Below are 22,441 nucleotides of genomic sequence, written 5' to 3'. Positions count from 1 at the left end.
CGTATGATCGGAGATGAGGGTTTGCTGCTGCTGTTGCCACTCTGCACCCCAAGAGGTGGATTTTGGGGTCCTGCAGTTTTCCACCTATCTCCTCCTCTACTGCAGCTGTTGGACCAGCAGGCTGGGGAGTGAGCCAAGCATGAAAGCAGTACCGCGTTGCCATTTAGATTGTCATTTAACAACTTTGTTTGCCAAAAGAGCTTGCTAACAACCCTGAAATAAATTTCAATATTTTTGTTTTAAAAAATCAATATCTTAGCCAAAAACTGAAAATTAAGTTGTTGACAAATATTTGTGACAAGTTTGGTATGGGGAAGGGAGTGGGCCAGTTTTCATCAGGGAAACAAAAAATGTTGACTGACTTTCCTATAGCCCTGTTACTGCTAAATAGAGCCCTCCAACAACTGTAATATGCTCATCTCCTTACTAATGTATAGAGCAGGGGTCGGCAACCTATGGCACACGTGCCAAAGGTGGCATGTGAGCTGATTTTCGATGGCACGCAGCAGTGGGCTGAGCAGCTCAGCCCGCCGCTGCTCTGGGGTTCTGGCTGCTGCCCCATTGCCACCCGGGGTCCCGGCCGCCGGCCCCACTCAGCACCCACTGCTTGCCTGGGGACCCCCAAGGAACCCCAGGCTGGCAGCGGGCTGAGCAGGCTGGAGGCTGATACCCTGGCTGAGCCACTCAACCCGCTGTCGGCCTGGGGTTCCATTCACTTAGCTGGTAGCGGGCTGAGCAGGACTAAATTCAATGAAACAGGAAAACAAGAACAACTAATGACAAAGTGCAAGAACCTAGAGCAGTGGTCCCCAACCTTTTACCGTGGCAGTGGATGAGCATCCGCCGAAATTCGGCGGCATTTCAGTGGCGCCGCCTCTGGATGACACTGCTTATCGGCGGCAAGCAGCATCATCCGGAGGCGTCGCCGCCGAAATGCCGCTGAATTTTGGCGGCATTTCGGTGGATGCTCATCCGCCAGCCAGTACACAGGTGCACTGAGAGGCCCCTACAGGCGCCATGGCACCCGCAGGCACCACGTTGTGGACCCCTGATCTAGAGAGCCTCCTGAAGCATGGTGATCATTTTGATTTAAATGGCCTTGAACTGTACGAAGAATTGAGTACACTGTCATCAATGTTGCCACATGCAAAATTGATAATGGACATTGTACAGTTTACTCATACCAGCAAACTTGTTGACATATATCCTAATGTGTACATTGCCACTCGTATTCTACTGACAATTCCTGTAACAGTAGCATCAGGAGAACGGAGTTTTTCAAAACTAAAGCTCATTAAAAACTATCTCCACTCTACAAGGAGTCAGGAACACTTGACTGGTCTTGCTATTCTTGTAATCAAACAAGACATCACTTTGTCTTTGCAGCATGAGCTTTCGTGGGTGAATACCCACTTCACCCACGAAAGCTCATGCTGCAAAACATCTGTTAGTCTATAAGGTGCCACAGGATTCTTTGCTGCTTCTACAGAACCAGACTAACACGGCTACCCCTCTGATACTTGACACTTTGTCTTTGTCATACAATTACATTATTACTGATTTTGCAGCCAAAAAATCCAGAAAGATTGTTTTTAATTAAGAACTAATCCTTGTTTCAATACCTCTTCACAGAAATTTCCAATAAAATGTTGACAAATTAAAAAAATTACATTATTTGCATCATTCTGTCAAATCAGAATTTTTTCTATAGTGCTACTTCTTTAGTGCTAGTCCATCAGCACTACAGTGGTGTGCTTAATTAAGTTAAACTGGTTTTAATAACATGCATGTGGCAAGTTTTCCAATAGTGTAAGCTTATATTTGTGTTGCTAAGAGCAAGACAGGCACAGGGGCACCAGTTTAATAATCCTGCCTAGGGCACCATAAATCCTAAGGACGGCCCTGATCCCCGGACTCTTCCAGGCCCCCTCTGTCTGTCCCCAGATCCCCTCCTGCAGCCAGGCTGGACAAGTGGCCTGAGAGCCTTGGGGACAGGAGATCTCTGGTTAGCCCATCCCCTGTACAGCGCAGGATCCCCAGCTCCAGCTCCCCTCAGGCCTGATCTACACTATGCATTTAAACTGGTTTTAGGAGCGTTAAACCAATTTAATGCCACACCCGTCCACACTAAGAGGCCCTTTATATCGATATAAAGGGCTCTTTAAACCGGTTTCTGTACTCCTCCCTAACGAGAGGAGTAGCGCTAATATCGGTATTACCATATCGGATTAGGGTTAGTGTGGCCGCAAATTGACGGTATTGGCCTCCAGGCGGTATCCCACAGTGCACCACTGACCGCTCTGGACAGCAATCTGAACTCGGATGCAGTGGCCAGGTAGACAGGAAAAGCCCCGCGAACTTTTGAATATCATTTCCTGCTTGCCCAGCGTGGCGCTCTGATCAGCACGGGTGGTGATGCAGTCCAAAATCAAAATCCCAAAAGAGCTCCAGCATGGACTGTATGGATGTGATCGCTGTAAGGGCAGGCAAATCTGTTCTATCAGAGCTCCGTTACAGAAGACGAAATTCTAAAGCATTTTAAAAAAATCTCCAGACGCCATAGCAGGGACTCAGCGCACTGCTGTGTGACAAGCATAACGGAAAGCCAAAGAATCCAAATGGCTGTAGGGTCAAACACATTGTCCGCGGTGGTTCAGGGCATAGCTCGTCAATTTACCCACCTCACCCACCCACAGAAGTAAAAGGGAAAAAAATTGTCTCTTGACTCTTTTAAATATCACCCTATGTCTGCTGAATGCTGCTGGTAGACGCGATGCTGTGGCACTCAATTGCAGTATCCTCTTTCCCCCTCACTGGTGGCAGATGGTGCAGTATGACTGGTATCTGTCCTCATCATCAGCCCGTGAGTGCTCCTGGCTGGCCTCAGGTGAGGTTGGCCGGGGGCGCCTGGGTAAAAAACTCCTGATCATTCCCAGTAGATGGTACAGAACGGCTGGTAACCATCTTCATTGTAGCAATAGGGGGCTGAGCTCCATCAGCCCCCGCCCTTCATGTGTAAAGAAAAGATTCTGTACTGCCTGGACTATCATAGCAGCAGGATGCTGGGCTCCTCTCCCCCACACTGCTTAATATCCTGTCTGGACTATCATAGCAGCTGGAGGCTGCCTTCCCCTCATTTTATCTCACTAACAAGTCACTGTTTCTTATTCCTGCATTCTTTATTACTTCATCACACAAATGGGGGGACACTGCAACAGTAGCCCAGGAAGGCTGGGGGAGGAGGGAATCAACAGGTGGGGTTGTTGCAGGGGCACCCCCGGTGAATGGCATGCAGCTCATCATTCCTGCAGAATCTGACACAGAGCGGCAGTGCTCTCTGGTTCTCTGATACACTGGTTCTCTAGTACACTTGCCCCACATTCTAGGCAGGACTGATTCTATTTTTAGATACCATAAAGGAGAAATTGACTCAGGGAATCATTCCCATTTTTGTCTTTTGCACCCCTGGCCAATCTCAGCCAGGGGCACCCATGATAGCCGCAGATAGTACAGAGCAACTGATAACCATCATCTCATTGCTAATTTACAATGGCAGACAGTACAATATGACTGGTAATCATCTCTGCTATTTTGCAAAAGCAAATGAATGCTGCTGTGTAGCGCTGCTGAATCGCCTCTGTCAGCGGCATCCAGTACACATACGGTGACAGTGACAAACGGCAAAACAGGCTCCATGGTTGCCATGCTATGGCGTCTGCCAGGGCAATCCAGAGAAAAAGGGCGCGAAATGATTGTCTGCCGTTGCTTTCCCGGAGGAAGGAATGACTGACGACATTTACCCAGAACCACCCGCGACAATGATTTTTGCCCCATCAGGCACTGGGATCTCAACCCAGAATTCCAAGGGGCGGGAGAGACTGCGGGAACTATGGGATAGCTATGGAATAGCTACCCACAGTGCAATGCTCCAGAAATCGATGCTAGCCTCGGACCATGGACGCACACCACCGAATTAATGTGCTTTGTGTGGCCGCGTGCACTCGATTTTATACAATCTGTTTTACTAAACCGGTTTATGTAAAATTGGAATAATCCCGTAGTGTAGACGTACCCTCACACTCACTACCATCTGCAGAGAGCCAGGAGTCCTCGGGAGCTGGGGAGACTGTGCAGGGAAACAGAAGCAGGAGCCGCCAGGCTAAGAACAGGGGTGACGGCTGCTCTCTTGGCCAGCACACCCAGCACTGAACCAGGGACCCCTAGAGCTAAAAGCACAGGCTGCCCCAGCTTATGCTAAATATTCAACCCTTTGTAACTGTACCAGCTCCACACACACCCCAGTGGGTTACACAAGCACCAGAGAGACATGGGTCTTAAGGAGCCTGAAGGCCAGGTAGGGAACAGGCAGTAGGAGTCAGCAGCTGTGATTCTCACCCTCAATGCCAAGCTGCTCCACGATATCCTCATGTCAGGGAGTGGAAACCCCAGTCGCTTGTTACCCCTTTTTGAGCCAAGTGACTAGTCCAAAGTTTGGGGCCTGGCACATGTTTTGGAGGAGCTGGTGACAATTTAGACTCATCACACTTCATTCAAGGGCTCTTTACAGTCCGCAGAGAAGAAATCACATGAGACCACACCCAGAAAGGAAACATCTAATGGTATAAAGTTTAATCAGCCAATCTCTGAGAAAAAGAAAGTGAAACTAAACTCCTCTCTTGTCTCTTTCCTGCACTAGAGGTCATGGCTGCTGCGAATCCAGCAAAAACGCTCCAGGATGAACTGACCTGTTCCATCTGTCTGGAGTATTTTAAAGATCCGGTGTCTCTAGACTGTGATCACAATTTCTGCAGAGCCTGCATCACCCAGTGCTGGGAGGGATTTGCTAGCGACGTCTCCTGCCCTCAGTGCAGAGTGACTTTTCCCCAGAGGAACCTCAGGCTGAACAGGCAGCTCAGGAATGTTGTGGAAGCAGCCAGAGAACTCAGGTTGTCCTCAGGGAGGGAACCAGAACCAGAGAGACTGTGTGAGAAACACAAAGAGCCTCTAAAACTGTTCTGCAAAGAGGATGAAATCCCCATCTGCCTGGTGTGTGACAGATCCAAGGAGCACAGAGATCACACTGTCATTCCTGCAGAGGAAGCTGCCGAAGAATTCAAGGTAGGAAAATAACCTATTGTTATTTTTATAACCAGAGCCTTGCGGAACTCACCTTCCCCCAGCATTAGAGTTTCCGTTAGTCCCAGACAGCCACTCAGTGAGCTCCACTGGAGAGGAACGAGTGATTTCAGACCTAAGTAGGTTACCCAGCAACTGGGAATCCTCCCAAGGCTCATGCAGGTGGAGAAGTGTGGCCCTCCATAAACATCCTAAGGCTGACACGTTGGAGTGAAGGGGACTGATGAACCTGCACCCCCCCTCCTGCTCCCCATACACAAAGTCCTGAGCACTGAAGGACCCCACCCTTCTCTGTCTGCCCTTCCCCACTTCCACCACCTCCCAAAGCTATAAACACCATGTCCGTGCTCCACCTCTCCTGGTGGCTGAGGGAGCAGTAGGATGTAGCTGGGGCTGTTCTGTTGGCACTCATCCTCTTCAACCTTTTCCTGAAGAGCTCCTCACACAGACAGGAAGGGAGTCCCATCCTCATGAAACTTTGGGGGGGGCACAGGAATGGAGCCCCCATCCTGCAACCATAGGTGCTGACTCCGTGGGTGTTCCGGGACTGGAGCACCCATGGGGAAAAATTGGTGAGTGCTCTGCACCCACCTCAGCTCACCTCCACTCCTCTTCCACCTCCTCCCTGGAGCATGTTGCGGCTCCGCTTCTCCCCACTCCTTCCCAGTGCTTCTTGCCATGAAACAGCTGATTCATGGTGGCAGGCACTGGGAGAGACGGGGGAGGAGGGAGAACATGACACACTCGGGGAAGACAGAATCCACACAGGCGTTTCTGTGGCCAGTAACACCCCTGCTCTCCCAGCAGTGACTCCCAGGTTTTCTAGTCTGGAGTTCGGCCTTACCACCCTGAAGAAAATCCAAGGCTTTCTCCCTCTGGCTTTCCATAGGCCTCTGTTTTACTTACCCCAGGCCTGGTTGGATTACATGATACCCCCCTCTCCCCTGATCACTGCTCCTTCATTGTCCTCGCCTGGGGAGGAGAACTGGCTATGTCACACCCAGCCGTGATCACCACTCCTTCGTTGTCCTCGCCTGGGGAGGAGAACTGGTTTATCACAGGTGGGGCTGAGACCCCTCTCTCTTTATAGGGCCAGACACCCTGTGACCAGCATTGTTCCTCTTCCACATCTCCTGAGGCCACAGGGAGAGAGTCCTAGGCCTGCAGATTTCAATTTGGAGATTTTGGTCATAGATTTCAGTGTGGAAACCATATGCTCATAAAGATTTCCATCTTGACATTAATAATGACAATAATAATTTATAATCAATAGAATGTACTGATTTCTATTGCAGTGGCATCTCTGGGCCCCAGGGAGAGATTAGGGCCCTGTTGTGCCAGGCACTATACAGAGATAGAATCATAGAATGTCAGGGTTGGAAGGGACCTCAGGGGGTCACCTAGTCCAACCCCTGCTCAAAGCAGGACCTAATCCACTAGCCGTCCTGCTGTCCGCTCCGCTCTCCCGTGCCTCTCCGCTAGCCGTCCTGCTAGCCACTCACCAACTTGTCTTCAGCCTCCCCAACTTAACACAGCTCTCAGTGATCTCAACTCTTAGTAACTTCAGTGCTCAGTGAGTTTAGCTGGTAGCAGGGGAGCCTCAGTGCTGGTGTACCACTAGCCCAAGGTAGGTCTAATGCTTAGACCCAGGTATCAGAGATTTCAGCTCTGCAGCATGTTACAAGACTACTAGTGGAGTCAAAGTTAGTTCTGTTATTGCACAGTGGAGAGAGGAGGGGTCAAAGTGGTGTTTAGTGCCCTCAGAAGGGGCCCACACTACCAGGTACACATACGTCTCGAGTCCCAAGTCAGGCAAAGAGCCCACAGTCACAGTCGAATGAAGACGACATTCAGCAGGTGGATAAAGAAAGAACCGGGGCTGGGAGTGGGGGACACATAAAGAGGGTGGTGTTTGTATACACTGGCAATCGCAATATGTCATCATGGGTGGTCACGATTCCATATTTCAAAGCTGTCCATTTTCCATGGTGCAGACTTAGGTGCCTGTACTTTTCTATGGGGAATGTTTTAGGTGATGGAGTGGTAGCAGGCATGAGCGGGAATCCATGGCCCAGTCTCCCTCTCTCCTGGAAGAAACTTCAGAATTAGGGTTAGTGAGCTGAGACCCCCTTGGGTGCTATTTCCCAAATGGTGGCTTGTGACCCGCCAATAAGCTGTGGGAAGTCGTAGATGGATTGTGGGCTTGGTGCGGAGGGGCAGCCCTGTGGGGACAGGACTGGTAGCTCCTGTCCCGCAGGGCTGAGTCCAGCTCTCCACAGAGGGATCCTGTGGAAAAATTCCAGCATGAACCTATTTGTCCTACCTGTCTGGAGTATTTCAGAGCACCTGTCACTCTGGAGAGTGGGAACATTTTCTGCCAAACCTGCATCACCCAGACCTTGGAGTAAACAGATATAGCCGTGTCCTGACTAAGCAATAATTAAGAAAGGCCATTAGAGGGAAAGATGCCTTGATAAAGGTGGCAGGCCCTGCAGGGAGATGATGTTTCGCACTGGGATTCTGAACTCCTGTGCTGCTCCACGAGGGGTTAAACTCAGATGCTGCTGGCCTGCACTAGAGGAGATCACTGGGCTAAACGCTGTGTGGATTCCAAGCACCTTGAGTCCACACACAAAATGGCCCCTGACAGCACAGGTCCATGCCAAGTACCATGGGGATTAGACTGGGTTGCAGCAAAACTAAGAACCAGCCAAACTGGTTCCACTAATCCTCACACTGCTTTCCCACAGTGCGGCATTTTGAAATCTCTGAAACTCACTGCTTCTGGGAGCTGAGCTGGGGAAGAGGCACCCAGGCAGCCCTGCCTCTGTAAGGGCCAAGGACAGAACTAGGGCAAACCCCGACTGTTCTTGACAACAATGAAAACATCTAATGTGGTTAGCCCTAGTGCCCAAGCCAATTCTATCCACCCAGTCCAGTCCCCAGGGGTCCAGGGCTGAAAATCAGTGGAAATTGGGCCCCTTTGAGAATCCCAGTCCATATTTCAAGCCCTGGAGTTTTCTGGGATTTGTATCACTTTGTTTGTTTAGCCTCCTCAAAAACAGAATATTTCACAGTGAAAGAAAAATCCAAGGATGTGACACCAGTGTCATGTTGGTATAAATCAATGGGGGGAAAAGGTCAAACAATGAAACACTCCCAGCATCCATTAATATGACTTCAATTCCTTGGTATCTCTGTTATTGTAAACCTACTGGGTTTTCCACTCATCAGTAGAGTGTCCATTTGTGTTGGAAAAGCTCCAACCCACACTCTCACACCTAACAATAAAAATAACACCACTCAACTCAGTTTCTGTTTCTTCAGGAAAAGATTCAAGCCCGTTTGAAGATGCTGAGGGAAGAAAGGGAAAAGCTCCTGGGATTTAAAGTGAGCGGAGAGAAGAGAAGCCTGGACTATCTGGTAGGGGCCTGTCATTATTAACCTGCATTTGTAATGAGCTGGATAAAGGGCATTCTGAATCAGAGCAATAACGAGAGGCAGGGGCAATCTAGAGGCCCAATTATGTTTTATCTCAATCAGTTGGGGCGGGTAAAGCAGAAATCCGTTAAGTGGGGAATAATCACAAGTAAATTAAAATTAGTTGTTTTAGCAGGAATTACCACTTAGGCCTACACCATAAACCAGTGGGTTTCAACCTTTTTGCATTTGATAATTTTGAATTTGGGTACAGAGACCTCTTTGGAAATCTATTTTCTGTACCGACCACAGGTTGAAACCGACTGCAATAAATTACTGTAATTATTATTCTTATCTATTGTATATTTACTACTGTTGGCTTAATTACACTCTCTTCATAGGAAACAATTTACATCAATGAAATAACAGAATGTTGAATTAGAAAATCCAGTGCACTAAAACAAATCCCCACTGTTACACACACACGCCTCAGTTTCACAGTTTTCATTGTCTGTTAGGCTCAGAGTTTGGGGGATGTTCAGTTATATCTTGAGGAATCCTCTTTGTTTACTGTTTTAAGTTCCAGCTTAAATAGAGACATGTGTCCCTGGCTGTGAAGTCTTCGTTTCTTGACTGAACAATTATCCCTCTGCTCATTTCTGGCTTACAGTCCCCTTGTGCTCTGACAATCTCTCCATTCCTGTCATTCACCTTTTATGCCTGAGGGTGTTGTCCAGATGTGTTGTTTTACAGTCCTTAGTATTTTCTTATTTTCACCACCCGCTGCTTAGGATCTCCATCTCCAAAGCCATTGATAACGCACTATCCAGACCATCTCAGACATGGGAACGTCCCTTTATGAGATTCTGGGGCCAAATGGAATGGTGTGAGATAATTCTCTCTCTAGTAAGCACAGGATATTGTTCAGAGTCAGATGACTTAGAATTTGGAAAAACATTCTCCTTCCTACACACTCAGCGCTCTATGAAAGGACCCCAGGCTCCACCCATGTCCCTGACCAGCCCTTTCCCTATTTTCCTTCACAGAGAAATACACAAACCGAGAGGCAGAAGATTGTGTCTGAATTTCAGCAACTGCGGCAGTTCCTGGAGGAACAAGAGCGACTCCTGCTGGCCCAGCTGGAGAAGCTGGACAAGGAGATAGTGAAGATACAGAATGAAAATGTCAGTCAAGTATCTGAGGAAATTTCCCGTCTCAGTAACTTAATCAGTGAGATGGAGGGGAAGTATCAGAAGCCAGTGACTGAATCGTTGCAGGTGAGACTGAGTTAGAAATACTCCAGATCCCAACACAGGGACAAGTCTGCTACTAAAACATGGGCACGGTAGTCCAGCAGTCAATGATCACCATGTAACTCAATGTGTATTGCAGAGATGTGAATTACTACTATTTTTGAAATGTTACAGAAACTTTGATGTAAAAGATGGAAAAGCCTCAGCAAATGCATAGTCCTGGGCGAGATCACAGCCTCTTTTTCCTATCGTTGCTAAATCTCTTCTAGAATTCTAAGTGTGTTAGGTGGGACTGAAATTCCCTCTCTCTATTTCTCTCCTCTAGGATGTCAGAAGCACCTTCAGCAGGTACGTGGCTCTCGCTCACTCCCCCTCACCCTTCGCAATGTTGGGAAAGAGCTTGGAGATGATGTTACCACCCAGGGCCAGTGCAAGGAAGTTTCGTGCCCTAGGCGAAACTACCACCTTGTGCCGCCCTCCCCCAAGCCCTGCAGCAGCTCCGCCCCCCCATGACACTCCGCCCCCGCCCTGAGGCGCCCCCCATGGCAGCTCCCTCCCCCCCAGGAGCCCTCTGGCACCTCCCCACCCCAGCTCACCTCTGCTCCAGAAGCCCTGCTGTTGTGCCCGTCACCGGGCTCGTGCCACGTGCACTAAGCAGAGCTGTGGAGCTCTGCCCAGCCGCCGGCACCCCTGCCGGCAATGAAAAGAATCATATGGGATGGGGTGGCCGCTGCGCTGGGAGGGAGAAGGAGTCTGAGCCACCAGCAGGCAGCCCAGGGGTTCCCCTGGGTCAGTGCACCGCCAGCAGCCCGAATCCTTGGGCTGCCGGTGGCGTGCTGACCCAGGGGAACCCCTGGGCTGCCGGCGGTGGTGCCCTGACCCGGGGGAACCCCTGGGCGAGCTGCCGGCGGCTCAGACTCTCTCTCCCTTCCAGCGCAGCAGCCACTGAAAGGCTTTAAAAAAATATTGGGGGCGCGGCTTTTTGGCGCCCCCAAATGTTGGCACCCTAGGCAACCGCCTAGTTGGCCTAAATGGTAGCACCAGCCCTGTTACCACCACTTCTCCCCAGGGCTCTACAGGCAAATGTGTGGGGAGGGTCATATTTTGGATACAAATTTCTCTGATCAACTTCATCTTGAGGTTCTCACCCTTTTTTAGAACACTCTAGAATTCTCCATTCATTGGGAAGGACTGACCTCAAGTATTTCCTAGAGATGTCATGTCCCTGGGGGACTGGCTGCATCAGGATTGTAGGGATGGAATATGGGCCTGTCACTGCTGGGGCACAGGTCCCTATTCAGCCCAGGGCAGCAGTGGTCAAGACTCTTCTCCACCTGAAGGCTGTTTGGAGACCTGTGTGGAATGAGCTGGGGAGGGGGGAGTTGATGTTTCAGTCTAGTTCCTAGTGGAGAGATTTCTACACTTCGCCTGGGAAGCTCCTCTCCCTCAGAGCATGGAGGCCAAGGATTTAATTGGCCATGGAGACTCATTTCCCCTTTTGTCACCAGAGCTGGTCTCTCGAGGCCAGAGCTGAATAATAATAATGGGACCTTTTGGGGGGAAGGTTTCACTGTCACGGCCTTGCACTGAGACTGGGAGAAGTAGAGGAATTCTAATTCCAGACCCATGAGAACAGAGATTCACTAGCAAGAATTTATAATGAGTCAATAAATGAAATATAACCATGTGGAATTGTTTCTCTCTAGGTCTGCGAAGGGGAAGTTCCAGCAGCCAGAGGAGATTTCTCCTAAGTTAGAATTAAGACTCAGTGATTTCTCCCAGAAAACTGTTGCTCTCATGGAGACTCTGAGGAATTTCAAAGGTACTGAGAAGGGACCTAGGAGGGGAAATTGGGATGTGCCGCTGAGACTGTGGGAATAGAATGGGTCTAGCCAATTGGTTGATAATTAGATGATGGATCTATTTAATTGTTGAGTGAGAATGCTACATACTTGGGGTCCAAGACACTCCAGTTGATTAATTCAAACCTTTATTTGTACCACAAACATGCCTTGCCATTGCAATTACTATTAAAGTAAAAAATTACAGACATATTGAAAGAAGCAATGGCCAGTTACCTTCTTCTGCGGCATAGGTGGGTCACAGGGAATTTCCTGTGAAGTTCAGATTCCTCTTTACAGATCCAAATTATATATTTATTAGATTTTTCAATCATCTTGGACTGGTATAAATATTAAATATCTTATATAACTCATACAATAAACATTCATGAACTTTTTAATTGGCAGGGCTTTTGCTATACAAGCTATTTTCATGTTATTGTTCTCTTTTGTGATTGGTTTATTGCCACTGATTAAGTATTGGGCACTTTGATCCTGTTCTCGGCATAGGGGTTTTGGACTTTGCTAATTGCTCCTGCCCTGTACGTTTTGGGTGTCTGTTGTCCTTAAGCACATCGTGTGGTCAAAACGTCTTTGTCCCACAGAGCAACTGATGGACACATCACTTAATAACAACGTCCTTAAGGCAACATTTCCCTTATGTCCAGCAAACTGCTCACCAGGCCAAAGTCAAGTAGTCAGTACAAACACACAATCTCGGTCCGTCCAAATTGCTGCATAGGAAATTACCCTTGTACCAATTCTCAGTACTTAACTTAATAACTAGCGGAAAGCAGACAAATGGAGCAGAGGTAGCAGGGGCCCAGGCATCAGGACTTTTCACATGAATTCATGATTTACCAAAGGTCACAACATTCAGTCCCAAATACCCCAAAATGGCCTAATTGGGGGCACCTGGGTTTCTCTCTCCCCACTAGAGAGCTGCAGGGCAGGTGCGCCACAGCCATGTAGCCTCCACAGCTGGAGGTGGAGTCAGTGGAGCTGCAGATGCCCAACCCCTCTGAGAATCAGGCCCCAGGGGCCTAAAGCTCAGCACCCAAAATCTAGACCCTAAATGAAAAGCCATTTGTTAGAGCTGGATCCAGCCCATCACTGGGCTCTGGTCCCATAAGGCAGCTAGTTTGGGCCAAATGGGCTGCAGGGAAGGAGAAATCCCCTCCCCCATGGTGAGGGATCCCTCCAGCACAGGAGCCTCTTGTGCCTCCTCCCCAGCAGCTGCAGGCACAAGGCTTGTTCCTGAGAGGGCTGGGAATGGGGTGGGGGTGGTGAGGGCGGGTGGAAGAGGGAGGGGGGTGGATGACAGACAGAGGGAGGTGGGCAGTGTAAAGCTGGGCCTCTGACACTCTGCACACTGGGCAAGACACAAGGGGGCCATTGTCACAGGGATGTAGCTCTGGCTGGTTCAGAACTTCCTCAGCCTGTGCCAAGGTCTGCACCAGCCCCTGCAGCCACTGAACAACAGAGTCACAAATGGCCCCTCCCCTCTCTCCTTTCGCTGGTACAGGGGTGAATCTGGCCCATTGAGCCAACCTTCCCCTGCCTCAATTCCTACTTTGATAAAATGGTTTTACTGTTATTTCTATTTCTGCCTATGGAGGATGAGGCCCCGTCATGCTGCTCTCTGTAGAGACGCTGAGTAAACAGACCCAACAGCTCACAATTAGAGCCAGGATTTAGGAAACTCTCAACATCCCGTTAGTGTCAAAGGGACCAAAATGGGTAAAGTTACTTTTATGCCAAAGTCTTTGTATGATCTGGGTCTAGGTTATGATAAAAGGCCGTAAGTGAATGAGACAAACCAATTAGAGTCTGAAGGGTGGGAGGGGATGATGAGGGAAAAGTAAATCTCTCTTAGAGATTGTGTGTCCTGGGATAGTTGTGAGGCTGCAAGGATGTTGGTTCCATTCCTGGGAGATGCCTGAATGAGAGAGGAAAGAGATAGTTTCAGACCTTTTTATATTAAATATCTGAATGTTTCTCTTTCATAATTAAAATAAAGTTCTATGAGTTGAGAGTTATAAATATGAAAGCGTAAAATCTCATCTCCTTTCTCCTTCCCCCCTCCAGCCACTCTGCCGTCTGCACTAGAGACAAAAAGAGGAGGATCCCTAGGAACATTCAGACAGGGTGAGATTGCCGCTGGAGATTGTCTTTAAATTATCAGAAAACGTCTTCATAAGATTGTAGCTACAGTTATCAACCAAAGCAATACTGACCATGACACACATGGCCCTAGAAACAACACACTGAACAGTGAGGAGCTCCCACGCTGAAATCACACAAACACTCCTGACACCAACCTTAGTGCTGAGTTCATGCCCAGGCTGCTGAACAGAAAATCTCTCACTGAGCAGCCTGTGAACAGAGCTCTCTGCCCTGAGGGCTGACATATCCCTCTGCTTTACCCCGGTACAGGGGGTCTTCCCGTCACTCTTCTCCAACATCTTGCCTGTCCTCTGGGCAGGGGTGGGCTCTCCCATTGGAGCTGCTCACTGCTTCCTGGATTGGGGAGACGCTCTCCCTGTGAAGCTGTCAGCTCCTCCCTTCTCTCTGGGCTGGGGATGGGGCTATCCCACCCAATGCCATTTCCTACTCTCTTTTCTTAATTGGCTCTTCCTACTCTGGCTGGGGAGTGGAGGCTGCATTTAGGGGAGGGAGCTTCCCTCTGGGGTTCAAAGCTGGTACCTGCCTCCTCTGCTTCCTCCTCACCAAAACCTTCCTGGCTGTGTCTCTGATGCTGGGAATGGAGCAGCCCCAGCAGAGGAAGCAGGGAGCTGAAGCCTCAGCAAGCAAATGAAAAACTAATGAAGTGGGTCTCATTACACAGACTGAGGAACTGCAGTGACATCTCTGCTCAGTCTCAGGTGCCCAGGACAGAGGCAGCTCCCTGGGATCCAGGCCTGTCCCAGCCAGGACAGGGCTGCTGGGGAGTGGGAGAAATGGTCCCAGCCTATGGCCGGCTGCAGTGAGGGGACAGAATCTACTTTGGCCACCTCTCAGCTCATCAGGCCGGGGTAGTAATCCTGTTCTCCCCGCACCTACAGCCCTAGGTGCTGGGGATTACCGAGGTCATGCCAGGTCACCTGCTGCACCTCCTGGCTCGAGTGAAAGGGCTGACATTGCATCTTCTCAACGTCTATGCCCAGACATCCAGCCTGGAGCGACTGCATTTCTTCCAGCAGGCATCCGCCTTCCTCGGTTCTTTAGATCAGGGCTGGCCCACAATATTTTGGCATCTGAGATGGGGAGCTCAAATGACGCCCCTATGCCCTCTCGCTTGGGCCAAAACTTTGAAAGGTCTCAGTTCTGCCTTCTTCCTGTTCTACTCCTCTCATGGTACTGCTCTGCTACCTACCCCAATAAAGGAGAACTAACAACTTAAAATGCCTTGTTCAAAAATTTTAAGTAACACTTTACTATGCAGACAAGAAAAGTTACATTTGCTGTTCAGACATTTGAAAGTTAACACTGGCATTTTTATCTGTGTGAATAATCAAAGTGGTGCTTTCCGTGCCTTCTTGGTTGCAAAGATTTGAACTGCTTCCTGCTGAAGGGCCAGTCTGGGCCAGCTCATGCTCTATTGAGATGGTTGCAAGACCGACCAGCCTCTCCTGTGGAGCGTAGATGTGTTTTATTAACTTCAGCTTGGAGAAGCGGTGTTCTCCACTGGCAACTGTTAAAAAAAAGTATTAGAAGTATGAGCAGAGCAACAAAAGCATTTGGAAAGAGGGTGATCATCTTATTTCTGCACATTTATTCCAAAACAGCCTTTGGAGTTGATCCTGCTGAAATGTATCTTGAAATGGCTTTCAGTTCATCATCTAAATCACTTGCATCAATATCGCACATGTCATCATGCGTCAACACTGTCTCTAGTGCCCTGCATTGCTGGTGTAGGTCTTCAGATATAGTGAGGAGTTTTGGAATATCATACAATATCCCAAATATACTGCTGTGTTCCTTGAGCTGCATGAAACATTCTTCAACTGGCTGCATTGCATAGTCTAGCACCTGGTAAAATAATTCAACTTTGAATTGTTGTTTGTGGGTCTCTTATGGGATTATTCCATGTCTTGTCATCAAAATGTCTTCTTCGGTGACTCTTGTATTCTTGAATGGGTGGGAAAATAGCTTCAGTGTGAAGTTCCTCTGCCAACTTCTGTGCACTCTTGAGAACGTTTTGAAATTCCTCATCTGACCGGTAAGACTGTAGGTATGAGTTTGCTTTGTGCAGTTGTTCCATTGCTCCAGATATATCAAGGTCAACACCTTGGAGTCTCTTGCTTACATTTATTTCAAACAGTATGTCATGCCACAACACTAAGCCACACAGAAATGTGAAGTTATGTATGTTTCTGGTGGTTCCATTTCCCTCTGCCACGGTTCTCCCATGAACAGTTCCTGTCATAGCATTATCCTCCATAATGGCAACTGTGGCATCATCTATCTTCCCAATTTGGTGTTTGATAGGCTTTATCGCCTCCACTCGACTTTCCCATCATGTGGCACTGAGTGATTTCAGTGTCAGAGAGGATGTTCCCAGATGTTTCTTCAAAATTTGCCATTGATGAAGCTGATGCTGCATCACTCACCACCAAGTTCAATGAATGAGAGCTGGGACAAAAAAATCTCGAGGGTTTAACTCTCCGATCCATGTTTGCACTCCTCTGTTCTTTCCTCTCATGTTGGCACCATTATCGTAGCCCTGACCTCTCATGTCAGCTATCACAATTCCCATATCTTCCAGTTTTAAAGAAGCACATTTGTCATACCAGTCCTGTAGTATCATCAATGTCAATAAATTCTAGAAGATGTTCTCTGATAGTCACCACTGTAGGGACATTTTTACTAGGTTCTATAAAACGCACCATTAAAGTAATTTGTTCCATATGGCTGATGTCAGGTGTGCAGTCCAGAAGAACAGAGTAATATCTTGCTGACTTCAGATCTGCCACAATCTTCTGTTTGACTTTTGTTGCCAGTAACTGTATGATCTCATTTTGAATTGTTTTTCCAAAGTAGTGGGGTGTGTACATTTCTTGGGTGGTGACTCTTCTGAGATGCTCCTGGAGTACAGCATCAAACTCAGACATCAGCTCCACAATTTTAAGGAATTTTTCATTGTTTGGCACATACAGCCGATCTGAAGTGCCACGCAGTGCTAGGTTTTGGGTAGAAAGCATTCTCACAATGGCATGAGCCTTTTCAGAACATTTGGCCAGTAAAGAGACTCTGATGCAATCTTCTCTTAATGCTGATCATCTATGGTGGCCTTTAACAGTAGTCTCGTCTCAAGCTCTTTCCACCTATGGAATGCTCTCTGGTGATTTGCTGCCTTCTCATGGCATGCCAGATTTCTAGCCAGATTTTTTCCAGTCCTTTGTTCCCATAGAACCCAATGTGGCTGGAATATTAGACTGGAAGAGTTTGCAACACCACTCACATCCTCACTGGGGCCGGAAGGCTCACCGTGAACATTTGTGTCTATGTATCTCAAGAGAGTTCCTTCCTGCTTAGATAGAAAAGCTTCCTTTGCTTTCTTTCTTTTTCTGAATGCTGCCCCAGAGGGACATTTTCTTCTTTCACTCATGACAGCTGTTCTGTGCCAGCTAGAGTGGCTCTCAACACTCAATTGAAGGGGACAAATAAGCAGGCTGGTAGCAGGGCCTGAGTGAGGGAAGATATCAGCATCTTAAGGGCCTAACTGGCTCCTACTACTTCAGTTGACTGCCTGTTCTCCTCAGGTGGCTTCAGGGAAGCAGCAGGAAACAGGAAGCTCCCTGTCACTGAGAAGCTGGTGTTAATCAGTCAGGCTCCTGGGGGTGCTCGAGAGGTACATAAGAGGCTCCTCCTCCTCTCTCTCCCTGCAGCTCATGCTGCTTTCTGTTATTTCCTTTCCCCTTTTCTCTTCCCTGCCTGTTATGTCTCTTGTGTCCTCCTTCCTCCAGCACAGCACTCCACCATCTCTGTGCATCTAGAGCAGAGAGAGTACATATGCACCAGCAGCAGACACAATTTTCTACACTCTGGGTCCTAGTGGCGCCCCCTCCCCCCACCCCCAGTCTGGCACCTGAGGCGACCACCTCAATTCACCTCTTGGTAAAGACAGTCCTATCCCAGCCTCCCCCCGGCCTGATTTCTTCCCCTAACGCTCTGATTCTCTCTCCCCAGTGAATGTGACTCTGGATCCAGACACGGCTCATCCCAACCTCGTCCTGTCTGAGGATGGGAAAAGTGTGAAACGGGGACACACACGGCAGCAACTGCTCAACACCCCTGAGAGATTTGACACTGAGCCCTGTATGCTGGGCTGTGAGGGATTCACCTCGGGGAGACATTGCTGGGAGGTGGAGGTGGTGGATGGACGACACTGGGCTGTGGGGGTGGCCAGAGAGTCTGTGGGAAGGAAGGGAGGGATCAGACGTAACCCTGAGGGGGGGATCTGGGCTGTAGGATGGTGGGGGGGTCAGTTCTGGGCTCTCACCTCCCCTGTGACCCTCCTGACCCTGAGCCGGGTCCACAGCAGGATCCGAGTTTGTCTGGACTGTGACCGGGGGCAGGTGACATTTATCGATGCTGGTGACGAGCCCCGATCTTCACTTTCCCGCTGGGCTCCGTCCCTGGGGTGAGAATCCGACCCTGGTTTGGGGTGTGGTGGGGATCCCCACTCAGAGTATGTCCCTGAGAGTGGGGACTGCAGGAATATCCCACTGGGGATCCGGAAATCAGCCTTTCTAGCCTCACACACCCTGGTCTCTATGACCTTGGAGGACTCCTGTCTACCCAGCCCCTGGCTTCTCATTTCTATGACCTGTGGAAGCCCCTCCCCCTTGCTTGCAGCACCAGGGATGGGAGGAGGAGGGGGAAGAACCCCTGGGGCTGCAGGAGGGGCAGAGGGGCCCTGAGAGGCAGAGGTGGGGGCTGGGCTGGGGACAGGCAGGGGTGGGGGTGGCAGGGACACAGCGTGAATCAATCAGGGTTTGGGGGGTTGGGGAGAAGCAGCAGCAGGGAGTGTTTGTACAGATCTGTGGGATTAGATCTCACTGGGGTCTCCCAGCCAGAGCTCCTGCCGCAGGGGCCCAAGTCACCTTCCCCTATAACTACAGGATAGCTGGTAACCCTGTAATTGTCTCACATGGGTGGGAGGGGAAGATGGGCACAGATTGACCAAAAACCCATTATATAACCTTTAAAAAATGATCATTGGGTCAGTCTCATGATTCTTTTTAAACTCCTGAGGTTGGCAGCACTGGGGGAGGCAGGGACAGGGTGGGTTTAACCAGAGAGAATTAAAAGAAGCAAGAAGAAAAATGTGAATGGAAATAAAACAAGAATAAAGGGAGAGTCCAGAAGAAATGGTGAAAAACAGAAATGAGAAGAGTGACAGGAAAATATCCCTGGCAGGGAACCAGCTCAGGGGCAGCAAGAGGGGAAGGGATAAAATCAGGAAAGAATGGAACAGCCATGGGGGATGATCTGTGATAGGCAGGAGAGGAGAGTGGGAGAGACACAAGAAAATAAACAGGGGTGGGAAGTGAGGGCTAGAAAAATGATGAGTAGAAAAGGACAGTATAAAAGAAAAGTGAGAAGAAAATGGAGCGTAAGAGGGACCGAGAGATTTATGACATCTTACTGAAAGAGACTATAACTTATTAATTCCCTATATTAATTTCTGAGCAACTGTACTGTTGCAGTGCCATTAAGAAAACTGTTCTCAGTAGCTGTGGAATCTCCTTTCCATGCTGTGGTTATTAAGGCTCCTTCTCTAAGGGCTTGGCTACACTTACAAGTTGCAGCGCTGGTGGAGGCTTTCCAGCGCTGCAACAACACCCCGTCCACACTTGCAGGGCACAACCAGCGCTGCAACTCCCTGGTTGCAGTGCTGGCTGAAAACCCATCCCGGCAGGGGTATAAGGAGTGCAGCGCTGGTGATCCAGCGCTGCTCAGCAGGTGTGGACACTCACCAGCGCTTTAATTGTCCTCCAGGGAATAAGGAGTTATCCCAGAATTCCTGTGCAGCCACTCTGCACATCAGTTTGCACTCTACTGCTCTTGCCTCAGGTGACCCGCTCTTTAAATGCCCCGGGAAATTTAAAAATCTCCTTCCTGTTTGCTGCAGCCAGGTGTGGAGTGCAATCAGTTAATCAGTTACAGGTGACCATGCCTCCACGCGGCAAACGAGCCCCAGCATGGAGCACTGGTGAATTGCAGGAAGGGCCATGCTGGATAGGGGCCATGATCGGGACGCACTACAATGCAGGGTGAAAGTTAAAGAGCTGCGGAGTGCCTATTACAAAGCCCGAGAGGGGAATCGACGATCCGGAACTGCCCCCACGACCTGCCGTTTTTACAGGGAGATGGACGAGATACTTGGGGGTGACCCCACTGCCAATCCCAGGATAACGATGGACACTTCTGAGCAGGCTGGGGGACAGGCGGAGGAGGCGGCGGGGGGGGGAGAGGAAACCGCGAGTGAAGCTACTGGGATGGGGGAAGACACCCCAGAGTCCCTTGAGGCATGCAGCCAGGAGCTCTTCTCAAGCCAGGAGGAAAGTACCCAATCGCAGCAGCCAGCAGTTGCAGAAGGACAAGCAGAGGAGCGGGTTACCGGTAAGCGGCTTTTATTTTCTGGGTGGAAATGTTTCTGGAGAGGAAGGGGGGTTATGGCTGCATGCATGCCAGCCTCTAGATGTGGAATAGCCCGTTGATGTGGTCTATCACGTCGCGGTAATCTGCTTCAGTTATCTCAGCAAAAGCTTCATCCAGAGCGTGGGCAATATGCCTGCGCAGGTTTATAGGCAGAGCCACTGTGTCCCTTGTCCCAGTGACGGTGACGCGTCCGCGCCACTCTGCTGCCAGTGGTGGGGGGACCATTTCTGAACACAGGCACGCCGCATAGGGTCCCGGGCGGAATCCACATTGCTCTAAAAGAGCCTCCCGCTGTTCCCTAGTGACTCGCAGTAGGGAAACATCTTCCAGGATTAAGTCCTGTGAAAAATGTTGGGAGACTCTTTAGTGAAGAGATAGGGAGATAAGATCACCCCTGCATCTTCACTCAACCCCTCTAGCACTCCAGATTACCCGAAGCAACCAGCTCCCCTCTATCACTCAAGCCCCACTTCTATAAGCACCCCTCACTCACCATTTCGTGGCTTCTGTTGTGTTATGCGTGTGGGGAAAAGAATGCTAAAGTCAGTGTAACAATTCATGTCTGGAGATAGTGGATACAATGCTGCTCGTGTTAAATGTTGTCATTTCTGTGTTTCTACAGTGACCTTGAGTACTGGACTGCCCAGATGTTCAACATCACAGAGGCTTCAAAATTTGAGAAAAAATCCCCGCAAGAGCAAAGAGGACATGCTGAAAACTGTTCTTCATCACTCTGCTACAGAGAGAAAAGAATTGAAGGACTGGAGAGAGAAGGAGAGCAGGATCCGCAAGAGAAATGCAGTGGCCAAGAGGAAAAGCACGGAGCGGCTGCTAAGCATCCTGGAGCGCCAAGCGGACTCTATAGAGTCACTCGTTGCCATGCAAGCAGAGCACTACCGTGCTACTCCCCCACCCGCCCCGTCCTTTTTGCCTTGTGCCCCAATGTCAGCTCAAACCACCTTTCCCCAGCATCCAGGTTCTTACCACCACCAGCTGCCTCCAACACCTGTACGTTCACCAACCAGCCCTGATACCTACCACCCTTACCCTCTGCATTCAACCCCCATCACCATGCAGTATATGCACCCTGAAGTGCAGGATTCGTTAAACAGCACTCCAGACAGGACATATGCAAACTTGTGACTGTACAGTTCACCAACCCACACCCCTGCCCTCTTGTGTTCATGAAATGTTGTGTGTCTGTCTGTCTGTCTGTCAAGGAAGTTTTTTTCTTTTCAATAAAACAATTCTTGGCTTTGAAAACAGTCTTTATTATAGCAGATAGTGAAAGATACCTTAGCCCAGTAAAGAAAGAGGCACTGCAAATCATTTTAGGGATAATAGAATAACAGTGTAAACAGTGCAATTCACTCCCATGCAAGGCAGCAAACATTACTGTTGGCTTTCAGCCTCAAATTCTTCCCTCAAGGCATCCCTAATCCTTGTAGCCCTGTGCTGGGCCTCTCTATTAGCCCTGCTCTCTGGCTGTGCATATTCAGCCTCCAGGACTTGAACCTCGGTGGTCCATGCCTCACTGAATGTTTCACCCTTCCCTTCACAAATATTATGGAGGGTACAGCAAGCGCATATAACCGCGGGGATGCTGCTTTCCCCCAAGTCTAGCTTCCCATACAGACATCTCCAGCGGGCTTTTAAACGCCCAAAAGCACACTCCACAGTCATTCTGCACCGGCTCAGCCTGTAGTTGAACCGGTCCTTGCTCCTGTCAAGCTTCCCTGTATAGGGTTTCATGAGCCAAGGCAGTAACGGGTACGCGGGGTCTCCAAGGATCACAGTGGGCATTTCGACATCCCCTACTGTGATCTTCCTGTCTGGGAAAAAAGTCCCTGCCTGCATCTTCCTGAACAGGCCACTGTTCCGAAAGATGCGTGCATCATGCACCTTTCCAGGCCAGCCTGTGTAAATGTCAATGAAACGCCCGCGGTGATCCACAAGCGCCTGGAGAACCATGGAGAAATACCCCTTACGATTAACGTACTCTGATGCCAGGTGGGGGGGGGCCAGAATAGGAATATGCGTCCCATCTATCGCCCCTCCACAGTTAGGGAAACCCATTTGTGCAAAGCCATCCACAATGTCCTGCACGCTCCCCAGAGTCAC

The 22,441-nt window shown here is 49.4% G+C and overlaps 1 pseudogene; it reads left to right on the top strand.

The window, feature by feature from the left end:
• The first annotated feature begins 4,701 nt into the window (after positions 1–4,701).
• LOC123344857 lies at positions 4,702–18,414 on the top strand (annotated as a pseudogene).
• Positions 18,415–22,441: the final 4,027 nt, after the last annotated feature.

This window comes from Mauremys mutica, chromosome 12 (assembly GCF_020497125.1).
Source record: "Mauremys mutica isolate MM-2020 ecotype Southern chromosome 12, ASM2049712v1, whole genome shotgun sequence".
In the NCBI taxonomy this organism is placed as follows: Eukaryota; Metazoa; Chordata; order Testudines; family Geoemydidae; genus Mauremys; species Mauremys mutica.
This window is presented reverse-complemented; position numbering and strand designations above follow the sequence as displayed.